The sequence below is a fragment of the Amblyomma maculatum genome, chromosome 1, assembly GCF_055883805.1.
Source record: "Amblyomma maculatum isolate TAMU_Amacu chromosome 1, ASM5588380v1, whole genome shotgun sequence".
Lineage (NCBI taxonomy): Eukaryota > Metazoa > Arthropoda > Arachnida > Ixodida > Ixodidae > Amblyomma > Amblyomma maculatum.
The window spans coordinates 29,618,845-29,631,404 of NC_139344.1; positions in this window are offsets into that span (position 1 = coordinate 29,618,845).

Sequence of the window (12,560 nt, forward strand, 5' to 3'; positions counted from 1 at the left end):
ACATCCCACGCAGACATCTGTCGCAAGACAGAACCCGCGACAGATATTTCTTCCGTGCGACACAACCCGCGACAGGCCTCTTTGTCGCACGACAAAGGACAAGAACAATGTTTGTCGCACGACAAAACCCACTACAGATACCTTTGTCGCAAGACAAAGGACAAGACAGAAGACTTTTTTGCGACAGAAACCCCTACAGGCAATTTTGTCGTTGCGACAGAACCCGCGACACAAGTATCTGTCGCACGACAAAAGCGCGACTGAGACGCTTGTCGCACGACAAAAATATGTGTCGCGCGACATATTCACGACACAAAATTCTGTCGCGCATTTTGATCGGGAAAGTTCACTTATACAGCTATGCCTCGATAACATAGACCCTATTAATTTAGACATGAATGACTCTTAATACGAGCAGCTTTCCTGCAGATGAGACTTTCAATGCATTTACGCTTCATTGACATGGAAGTTTGGTACTTGGACAATAAACAAGAGCCTATTGGAGCCCTGTGACCCATGTATTCTTCATTCATATTGCCGCGAAACCTTCAAAACTGTATTTCTTGTTTTTTAACAGCCGCCGGCATACGGCCTTATCACTCTGATTCTGGATCGCGTATCAGTTTTGTATTCTTTGTTTGTTGATGCTCGATGTCGCGAGTCACACCTTTATCAGTTTTGTTGTAGCGCAAGATGCACCGAGATCTGTCCAGAAGATTCCGGCCACTCGTGTTTCTTTCTACAATGTTCCAGCTTGTGCTGGTAGCTGTTTGCGATGTTATCTAGATTGTTCTGAGCAGCCTTTAAATTGAGCGTTGACGAGTGTGACTGGCATTCTTTGTTCGACGACCGACGAGCACATTTGTTGCTATCGCCGCCGCCGAGTTGCTGAGTTTTTTTGCGGGCTCAAGTCCGCCCCAATAAAAGATTAATTTCAGTACCACTACGCCTGTGTCTTCTTTTGACGTGTACGACCTTGTCACCACTACGTGACATCTGCTGGAGGTTCTGTGCTTGATCCTTCAAGCGAAGACTTCAGCCTTATTCCTGTCGCCCTGGAGGACCAATCTACAGGTCACCGAGCCAGCCGCCGACTCCAAGGCCTACAACCCGAACACGGTCTGCTGCCTGGCCCCATTCGATCTCGGAAGGCATCGACGCTGACAATGGCCCAGCCTACAGCACCGGTTGTTTTCGTCCAGCCCCGTGAGCCCCCCTGCTTCCATGGACGACCGGATGAAGATGAGGGAGACTGGATGGACCTTTTCGATCGTGTGGCAGAATTCCACGGCTGAAACGACGCCGCGAAACTTGGGCAAGTCTACTTTGTTCTTCAGGGACATGCCCGAGTTTGGTTCGAAAATCATGAGGCAACTATGAAGGATTGGGAGACTTTCAAAGAAGCGTTTCCGACTGCCTTTTCGTCGTCCGAAAGGAAAGAGCCCAGGCCCTTCTTCAGTCAAGACTTCAATTCCCTAACGAGCCTGTCCTGGTGTACGTTGAGGAGATGAAGCGCCTCTTTCGCCGCGCTGACCCTAATAGACCGAAGGTGAGCGAATCAAACTTTTATTGCGAGGCGTTAAAGAGTCGCTCTTTGCGGGTCTTTTTCGAAATCCGCCAAGAACTGTGGCGGAATTCGAAACAGAAGCGTCTACCATCGAGAAGACGTTGGACAACCGGATGCGCCATTACGAGCGACCACTACAACCGGACTACTCAAGCCACTATCCCAGCGCATCTACAAGCGGAGAGAACCTTCGGGACCTCATCCGGGAGATCGTGCGAGAGGAGCTCCGCCGACTGATGCCATAATCGCAACAACCGCAGGTGGCGACGCTCGCGGACGTCGTCCGTGAAGAAGTCCAGCAGGCGCTGGGCGTTCCTCAAGGCTGCGACTTTTCCAGCACAAGAGGCAACAGCGATGAACTACGCTGCTGCATTACGTCGCCCTCCGCCCCGACGTGACGGCTTTCCGAGCCCTCGCCGCTACCGTCCTGTTCCTGAAAACCGCCCCTTGGCCCCCGCCCGCCAAGCCTACCAACGACCAACAAGCCCCAGGAAGTGCGACACATGGAGGACAGCGAACAAACGGCCATTATGCTCCCACTGCGGTGAGGCCGGCCACATTCTGCGGCACTGCCCGTACCGACGAATCGGTCTCCGCGGATTTGCAGTCGACGCTCCACGACCACGCCCAGGCGAACGACCGCAAGAAATTGACAACTATCTGCGTAGCGGTGAGAGTGCGCCACCAAGCCGTCGATTCAGGTCTCCATCGCCGTACAGGGCTCGCTTTGCGTCGCCAGGACGTAACTATGATGATAGTGTGCGCGGAAGGTCCCCAAGCCCGCGCAGGGGAAACTAAACAGAGCAACCTTTGGAGGTGAGGTTGCTCAACGGCGAAAAGACGAAGGTCCTCCGCCGCTGACGACCACCCCGGCCCCCATGCCCCGGCCATGACCTGAAGAAACGACGGAGCCGAGATCGGACACCAAGGCCCACGTGCAATGCGAGGACGCGAACAAGTGACCTTGAAGTTGATGTCGACGGCCGCAGAGTCACTGCCCTAGTAGACACCGGAGCCGATCCATTCAGTCATCAGTGGACCGTTAGCCTCTCAGCTCAGGAAAGTTACCACCGCTTGGGATGGCCCGCTGATTCGCACCGCAGGTGGCAACCTGATTACTCCATCGGGACGATGCACTGCAAGAATAACCGTAAATGGGCGTACTTACCCCACCAGCTTTGTGGTCTTGCAGCAGTGCTCCCGCGACGTAATTTTAGGCATGGAGTTCTTAAATGAACATAGGGCTATCATCGACCTGCGATCCAAGCTCATCAAGCTCTCTGCAGACAAAGTCATTCCTGCTACGACGACTTCGACGCAACACATCGCTCTAACCGTCCTCGAACGAGAATTGACCGTGCCGCCCCGATCAAGGGTTACAGTCTGCGTAGGTAGTGCAAATATCGAAACCGCTGAAGGCATCGTCGAAGGAAATATCCAATTGCTTTCAGAACGAGGTGTCGGAACCGCAAGAGGCATCACGAAATTCCAGAGAGGTCAAGCTCAGGTGCTGGTAACAAACTTCACCGAAGAATACTGGCATCTCAACAAGGGCACGACGATTGCTTTTCTCAGCGAATTAGCCGACCTCAAAGATGTATTCGCCCTCCACGACAAAACTCTGGAAGACGCACCGGACCGATTCCGTCAGCCCAAATTTGACATCAACCCGGCATTGACCGATAGCAGGAAAGACCAGATTCTCAGTCTTCTTCGAAGCTACGGCGAGTGCTTATCGTCATCATCGACGGTACGACAAACACCACTGGCCAAGCACCGCATTATAAAGGACGAACACGCCCGACCTCTGCGCCAAAGCCCTTATCGTATACCGCCGCGAGAATGCCAAGCCATTCGCGATTAAGTTGAGGAAATGCTTCTGCGTTGATTACCGCCGCTTGAATAGCATTACTAAGAAGGATGTCTACCCGCTTCCCCGCATCGACGACACTCTCGACCGGCTCTGCAATGCAAGGTACTTCTCATCGATGGACATGAAGAGCGGATATTGGCAAATTGAGGTCGACGAAAGAGATTGCGAGGAGACAGCATCACACCGGATGGTCTTTTTGAATACAAGGTAATGCCATTTGGCCTCTATTCGCACCAGCCACATTTCAACGAGTTATGGACATAGTTCTGGCAGGCTTCAAGTGGCAAATGTGTTTGGTATATTTGGACGACGTTGTTGTCTTCCCGTAATACTTTGAAGACCACCTAAAACGACTACAGACAGTGCTGGAAGCCATCAAGTCATCGGGACTAACGCTAAAAGCAGAGAAGTGTCACTTCGCCTACGAAGAACTCCGGTTCCTAGGTCACATCGCTAGCAAGGACGGTATTCGCCCAGACCCAGAGAAAACAGCTGCAATCGCACAATTCCTATCGCCTGCCGACAAGAAAGCTGTGCGCCGATTCCTTGGGCTGTGCGCTTATTATCGACGATTTGTCAGAAACTATTCGCTGATCGCCGAACCGTTGACGCAGCTTACAAAGGCTGACGTACCTTTTAAATGGGAAGCGCCGCAAGAAGAAGCCTTCGACGAACTTAAGCGTCGCCTGCAATGCACTCCTGTACTTGGCCACTTTGATGAAAACGCCGAGACCGAAATTCACACCGACGCGAGCAGAGTGGGCCTAGGAGCCGTTCTCGTCCAGAAGAGTGCCGGACAGGAGAAAGTAATCGCCTACGGGAGCAGGTCCCTCACAAAAGCCGAAGTCAATTATTCCATGACGCCTCTTAATCATCTGGACCACTTCTAAGTTTCGTCCATACCTATACGGCCGACCATTCAAGGTGGCAAGCGACCATCATGCGCTCTGCTGGCTGGCTAATTTGAAAGATCCCTCCGGCCGCCTTGCCAGATGGAGCCTACTACTTCAAGAATTTGACTTGACTGTAGTCTATAAGTCGGGCAGGAAGCATCCCGACGCAGACTGCTTATCACGCGCTCCCGTCGACGCTTCCCCGAAGGACGATGACGACGACGCCTTTTTAGGACCGGTAAGCGCCAGCAGTTTCGCAGAACAACAGCGATCAGACCCTAAGTTGAAAGCGCTAGCCGGTTACTTAGAAGGAAAGACCACTTCCCCTCCTGGTGTGTTCAGGCGACATTTATTATTGTTCGCATTAAGCAATGGCCTCCTTCTGAAGAAGAACTTCGCAACCAACAAGACCACGCAGCTTCTTGTGGTGCCTAAAAACCTCCGGCAGGAAATTCTGCAGGCGTTGCACGATGAGCCCACAGCAGGCCATCTCAGATTTGCGCGCACGTTGCGTCGAATCCAGAAGTATTACTGGCCGCGACTGTATGCCGAAGTTGCCCACTACGTGAAGACATGTCGTGAGTGCCAACGACGCAAGACGCCGTCTATCAGACCAGCAGGACTACTAAACCCGATTTCGCCCCTATACCTGCCCTTTCAACAAATTGGAATGGATCTCCTCGGCCCCTTTCCAGCTTCGTCTATGGGTAACAAGTGGATCATCGTGGCCACTGACTACCGAAGCAAAAGCACTACCAAATAGTACCGCGGCAGAAGTCGTCAAAATTTTTTTTCGACCAAATTCTCCTGCGACATGGCACCCCAGAAGTGCTCATCACGGACAGGGGAACGGCGTTTACGGCAGAGTTGACGCAAGCCATCCTGGAATACAGTAATACAAGCCATCGACGAACAACTGCGTACCATTCCCAGACCAATGGCCTTACGGAGCGCCCGAATAAAACGATCGCGGACATGATCACCATGTACGTCGATGCTGAACACAAGACCTGGGACGCCATCTTGCTGTACGTGATCTTCGCGTATAACACGGCAGTCCAGGAGACGACCAGAGCGACCCCGTTTAAGCTTGTGTACGGCAGGGAGCCCACGACGACGTTCGACGCAATTCTGCCGCACGTAACCAACGAGGACAACCTTGACGTCGCCGCCTACCTGCAGCGTGCAGAAGAAGCCCCGCACGACTACGTATTAAAGACTAACAGCGCACCGACAGCGGACGACACAACTTACGACGACGCCACGCAGAGTACAATCCAGGAGACCAAGTGTGGGTTTTGACACCAATTCGCCGTCGCGGATTAAGTGAAAAGTTGTTGCGTCGATACTTTGGGCCGTACAAAATCATTCGCCGCATCGGACCACTGGACTATGAAATCATTCCCGACGGAGTGTCAGCATCACAACGGCGACGCGCACGCCCTGAAATTGTACATGTTGTACGACTGAAGCCGTATTACGCGCGTTAAAGAATGTGTGGTATTTAAACTTTGCAGTGTTTAAGTTGCTTTGTTTTGGAACATCCAGGCGATATTTTTTTTTTAAAGGGGGGAGTAATGTCGCGAAACCTTCAAAACTGTATTTGTTGTTTTTTAACAGCCACCGGCATGCAGCCTTATCACTCTGATTCTGGATCACGTATCAATTCTGTATTCTTTGTTTTTTAATGCTCGATGTCGCGAGTCACACCTTTGTAGCTCAAGATGCACCGAGATCTGTCCCAAAGATTCCGGCCACTCGTGTTTCTTGCTACAATGTTCCAGCTTGTGCTGATAGCTGTTTGCGACGTTATCTAGATTGTTCTGAGCAGCCTTTAAATTGAGCATTGACGAGTGTGACGGGGATTCTTTATTCGACGACCGACGATCACGTTTGTTGCTATTGCCGCCGCCGAGTTGCTTAGTTCTTTTGCTGGCGCAAGTGAGCCCCAATAAATAGTTATTTCAGTACCACTACGGGGGGGGGGGGGAAGGGCAGTGTCTTTTTTTGGCGTGTACGGCCTTGTCACCACTACGTGACAATATGCACAGCAATGCTTGCAAACAAAATTGGCACTGTGGTAGCGAGGTTTATATTGTTGAGTGTGAGGTCTTTCAAGGCTCTTTCATTTCAGTAGGAAAGTAAAACAGAATGAATCACATTGGCTGTTACTCTGTGAAACTCATCATACCGTTCCGCTGTGGACAATATTTTGTGAACCCATGAACTGTGAGGCACATTGAATCCTTCCAATCACCACTGTCAGCTCCCGAATCACTTCTCACCTAGGCACAGTTCGCTTGCCTCGGGATCACCATGGCCTGGTTTCTGTTGTGCTCATGGGGTCTCGTCAGCTACAATTTAGTAGCGCTTCAGTAGAGTTCTTGAGTGCTTACATGGCCACCATCGTACATTTGAATTGGCCTTTGCTCGGATGGTTCGTAGCTTCCGCCACATTGTCTATCCACTTTTCTGACTTTTCTAGTATGCCTTCGCTGATTTATCTAGATGTTTCTACGTCGAATTTAAATTGAGCACTGGCATTCATAGTTCGACGACCGATGAGCACGATTGCTACTATAGACGAAGCCGTTTTTCAGCTATTAGTTGCAAAAGTAGCACGCACCGGTCCCATTGATGCCAAGGTGTATGAGTGAAGTGAGGATAAAAGACAAGAATCTGCGTTGGCGACATTCACCAGGTGTTAAAATTATGAATGCTGAAAGAAACATTCGAAAAGGAATGATATGACGGTTCGGGCATGTATACAATACAGAAAAGAGCTACAAAAAAAAAATCTATTGGTGCCTGAACCAGCGCAATTCGGGAAAGATAACAATCATGGAAGAGGATCTACCAATGATTAGCCTCAAACCAATGCAAGCTCTCTTTTGCCTTCCACCACATTCCCCTAAAGGAAAATTAAAATAAAGTATGAGACAGATGTGTGAAAAGGAAATGGAGACTCAAGGCGTTACCTGAAACAGCTAACTCAGAACTGATTGATTTCTTGGATGCAGTTCAGTGCTGTAACATGCAAGCTAAAGCATGAGGATTTCGGCATGAAACATGTACAGCTATTGGCAATTGCTATGTGGGAATAGAGCCAGGGTAGTTAGTGCCCATGACGGCAATTAAAGTATTTACATTAGCTGCAGTTTGCCATGGTGTTACTATGTTTGTTGCACAGGGCTCCCTTTGTGCTGCTGCTTTATGAAAGCATTGATGTCTTTTAAATGAGTCTATTTTCATTTCAGAAATGTTTGTGCAATAAAGCACATTATTTTAATCCTAGAGTTCCTGAAATCAATACTCGCGTATTGTGTGATGTACTTAAAACAGAAGGTGGTTGTGACATTAAAACAACTAAAAGAGAAAAAAAAGACCATGCAGTGTGTTACATACCAGGTGTCCCAGCTTTCAGAAAATCGATGTGCCCTAGCCCAGTGAAATAATCCAGCTGCGGGCTGTTGAGAGTTGCCTGGCCTAGGCTGGTGTTTCATTATTTAACCTTAAAATGATTAAGGATATAGAGTTAACATTTAGATTATTGGTTTTAAGAACAATTAGTATCAATAAGCAAGTAGTAAACTGTCTTCCAAAATAGCCGACGGAAATGTTTGCACCAAGGTGCCTTCTATTTTGCATAATTTATTTTTCTCTGTCTTGAACGGCAACAAACCCAATAAATAAAGTTTCTGCATGACAGCAATTCCTCTTCAATGTCCCGAAACGTGGCTCAGACAACAAAATTGGCTTTTGTCAGAAGTGCTCTCCATGGTGTGGCTTTGCATGATGTGGGTGAGAGATATGTGTGAGCAGCTAGTAATATGATAGCTCGATTTGGAAGCCAGCTATAGAAATTATGTCATGAAGCAACCATTGCGGGCAGCTGTTTTTCAGCACTATCTGCAACTTTAGAACTGATGCTTTGCTCCTGGGGCCAATAAATAAGTCATTAATTAGTTTTTACTACCTGCAGAAAAACCATGGCAAATGGAAAGCCACTGGAGACTAGGGCAATCAACTCTGAATAGTTCTCGGTGGGTTTCACTAGCCTAGACCAGTCTACCTAATTTAGGGTTTGATTAGATTTAGCCGGGATACTTGGTATGCTTGGTTTGCTGGCATCTCTTGGGGTCAGCTTCAAGTGAAACGGTCATGACGCAGCTGTGGTCTTAACTGATATGGTGAAAGCTGTCCTGTAGTCTCCTATCAGATGCTTTGTATTGGAAGGGGGTGCATGCTTCTGGGATCATGATGAGAATAAGCAGCACTTTGAGGTCAATGGTTTGGTTTGGTTTGTGGGGTTTAACGTCCCAAAGCAACTCGGGCTATGAGAGACACCGACCGTAGAGGAGGACTCCGGAAATTTAGACCACCTGGGGTTCTTTAACGTGCACTGATATCGCACAGCACACTGGTGCCTTGCTTTTCGCCTTCATCGAAAAGCGGCCGCTAAGGCCGGGATTCGATCCCATATCCTTGGGAACAGCAGTCGAGCGCCGTAATCACTGCGCCACCCCAGCGGGGACTTTGAAGCCAATGTATATGAGATGGTTAACTATAATGTGCATTACAAGTACACATGCACACTGCTTCCTGCACTTTTTTCCTGTCGTGACTTTGAGTAAATTCTAAAAGGCTTGATCCTAGTGCACTTAAGGGATAGCTCGTGGGAAAAGAAAAGAGGAAAGTGCATGAAGAAACAAGGAGAACAAGAATTGCTACATAGTACAATTGCACTTATTCTTTCCTACTGTCCTTGTCCTTTACAGTGTTTTTGCCAGCTCCACGAGACCCATATTAATGTGTTGTGTAAGTTTTAAGAACAAGTTAAGCCGGCATATTTTCCACTGAACAAATTTTTGTTCCATGAAAGACAGTGTTGTAATTATCTTGCACACTTTCCAAAGAGAAATGTCCTTCTTGAGTCCCACAGTTTAAAAACACACAGTCTGGCTGTTTGTGTCACTACCTTAACTAAAAAATAAATAAGTTCACATATACAGCTACATCTCGTTAAAATGTATTTTTGTGACCCATGTAATTTTCATTAATACGCACAGCAATGCTTGCAAACAAAACTGCCACTGTGGTACCGAGGTTTCTATTATAGTGTGTGAGGGCTTTTAAGGCTCTTTGTATTTGCGTAGGAAAGTAAAACAGACTGAATTACATGGCTGTTACTCTGTAAAACTGCCATCATACCGTTCATTGGACTGTGTACAATGGTTTTGTGAATTCATGATTTGTGAGGCACACTGGGACCTTCAGCTCACACACTCTGCTTCCCAAATCACTTTTTCTTATGTTAAAATAGTTAGCAGTAAGTCAACTGCAAGGCTTGGCAGCTCATTTGCTAGTCATTGCACAAAATGAATTAGGCTGCCCGCTTAGATTGTAACCATTCTAATATAACCTTATCCTGCAAAGCTAAGGTAACACTCTGCATAGGTGCAAAGCAGAGTAGTGAGTCTGTGAATGCAAACAGCAAATCCAATCCAAGCAGAAAAGGAATGAATTCAGATTAAGTTACATGTGACCTTAGTGTCAACAAGTCAGGTGTTACATCCATGCCTCAGAGCTTTCATAGTGGATCAACATCAGCATTATAGAAACAATACCTATGTGATAATGTTCAAAACACGATGAAAAGATAAAGTAATTAATCTTTGCAAATGTGGTATGAGACCATGCACAGTGGTGGCCATACAGCAAATGTAAACTGATATGTGAGAAAACCCAGTTGATCACTTTGCAAGGTGCAAAAAAGTTTAGACGAACAGCAAATGCAACAAGGACTAAAAATACCAATGCATTCTACATTGTTGTAAGATTTGCACACGTACATTATCGATATCACTCAGTAGGCAAGTAATCATGGGCGTCACCGCAAAATGGAAGCAGCAGATGGGCACGGACATGAGCATCGACGACATTTGATTTTGATGGCATCGAAAATATCTCAATTGGTGCCCCTTAGCAAAGAAGTGCAGCTGAACAGCTACTCAATACCAAATAAACTGAGTTGGCATGCAGTCTGGCGAGAGTAGAGCTGTCAAAGCAACAAGTATGGGATGTAACATGTGCAACTCCATAAAAGCATCATGTCAGTGTGAAGCCTACATACATCATTTGTCTAAGCAGTTGTCCAATGAAGTTAACTCATCCATGTTATGCAGGAAGAAAGCAGATTGTAATCACAATAATTTCTTCAATTGTTTTCTTTCTTTTTAACCAAATATGTTTTCATGCTCAACATGCCTTAGGTACACCAAACTGTCCATATCATGAGACACAGTTGCATATGGTGGGCCTTTTTTCATAAGCATAACCTCCCGCCATACTGTACTTTTTTTGGTATCGCGTCTAAGTAACGTTTTTTAAAGACCTGATATGGTGATAAAGTATTTAGCCCATCGCATACAGAAGTGTTCAGTCGACTGATTCATCGCACAGATATTTATTGCAGACATAGGTCACATAGCTAGCAGGAAATAAAAATAAACAGGAAGGTACTCTCAAAGTGACAGCTGCCGTGAAAGTACATGATATTTTCACAGTGTACACAGTGCCGTCGAGCACCCATATCAGCACAAAGCGCAAACCGCGGAACAGTGACATATTAGTAGCCTGAAAGCCGTGCAGCTAACGTCGTCGAAGGGCTCGGCGCTCGCACGGGAAGGGCTCGGCAAACGTAGCACATACACGGACCACGATCAACACAGGTGATCGACACGACACGTCGCGGAAACAACGCCGTGTGCTCGTTTCTGTTGCGGCCACTGCGACCAGCGGAAGGGGTGCCAGATTAGCTGTCACCAAGTTAATTTCAGCATTAGGAAAACACAGTGTGTGACAAACTTTGCAAACATGGACAGTCCTCTTCCTTGCTAGGAGGCAGTCGCTCAAGTCGTAAACACTTTCGCAAAACATGCAAGGGCACTTTTCGATGCGCTGAGGAGCCGATTCGTGCGCATGAAAATCACCGTAAACTGCTGTCGCTGGCCGTCGGCCGTGAATATCCTCGCGGGTAACGATAATCACAAACACATCGTGACACCGGTGCGACCTAGTACACTTCGTCGGTTGGAAGATCACTGTCTTCAGCTCAGCGCAGATAACAGTGGCGCATATGATTCGAATTGAGGGCAAATCACAGTCGATAGGAACACTAGTATTAGCAATGCGCGCTAAGTATATTGGTTTTTGCGGCAAAGCAACAACTACCATCTACGCTTCGCTCGTCGCATGGAGGAAGGAAAGTTATTTCTTTCCTCCATGGCTCGTCGCTTCGCTTCGCACCGCTGGCAGCCATGTTGCCCTGGCAAGATCGAGGAGGAGGAGCCATAGACGTCGCCTATAGCGCAACCAATAGCTGCAATCAGCACGTGCGGGCAAAAAGTTGAGATTGAGTCAACTTTTCTGCGAACGAAGGATGCGGGTGTGCGCTATTGTATGCCCCTCCGAACCGGTCGTCTCGGTGCGCCCGCATGCGTGCGGAGCGGGTCTAAAAAGCAACCGTACAGCGGCCTTGATGGTTCATGGATCCATTGAGCTGTGCCGCCGAACGGCTTCTGGCACCAGAGGCTAAACGCGCGCTTCTATGAGTTCTGGTCGGAAGGAGAAGTGGGGGGAGGAGCGCGCGTGAGAGGGGCGGAAACCGGTTGCTGGCCAGTTCCCGAATCCGATCCTCCAGAGAGGCGGTTTGCCTGCAAGCACTCCCAAACGTAGTTTGCAAAACTTGTCTCTTCGTCCCGTTGTCCACCGCGGAGGAATGGGTGCCTTGTAGCGAGCTAATGCGTATAGGTGGGCAGGTTACAGTGGAAAATCAACCGCACTAAAATTTACAGAAAGCCCCTTTTTCCCCTGAGACTGCCCATGCATCTGCTGTGTCAGTAGCGTCGGTCCCGCCGAGCTGGGTGCGAGCCAGCAAGGACTGCGCGCGAGTGCTGGGGACGTGCGGGGAAGTTGCTTGGGCAAGCATATGCCATCCTCGTTTTTGCTAAGAAAGTGTGATATCAGGATGCTCCACGAGAGTCAACTCTTTTGTAGTGCGTAAAGGATGGAATGTATCATCGACGTGAGAACAAGGATAGATCATATGAAGAGATCGCTACGAATTTGGAAGCAGATTTCACAGGTGAGAAAGATTTATTCATCCGATTGTCTTAAGGATTGAGATAAAATAGAAATAGCTTTGCGATTGCTCCTGTGAAACTCA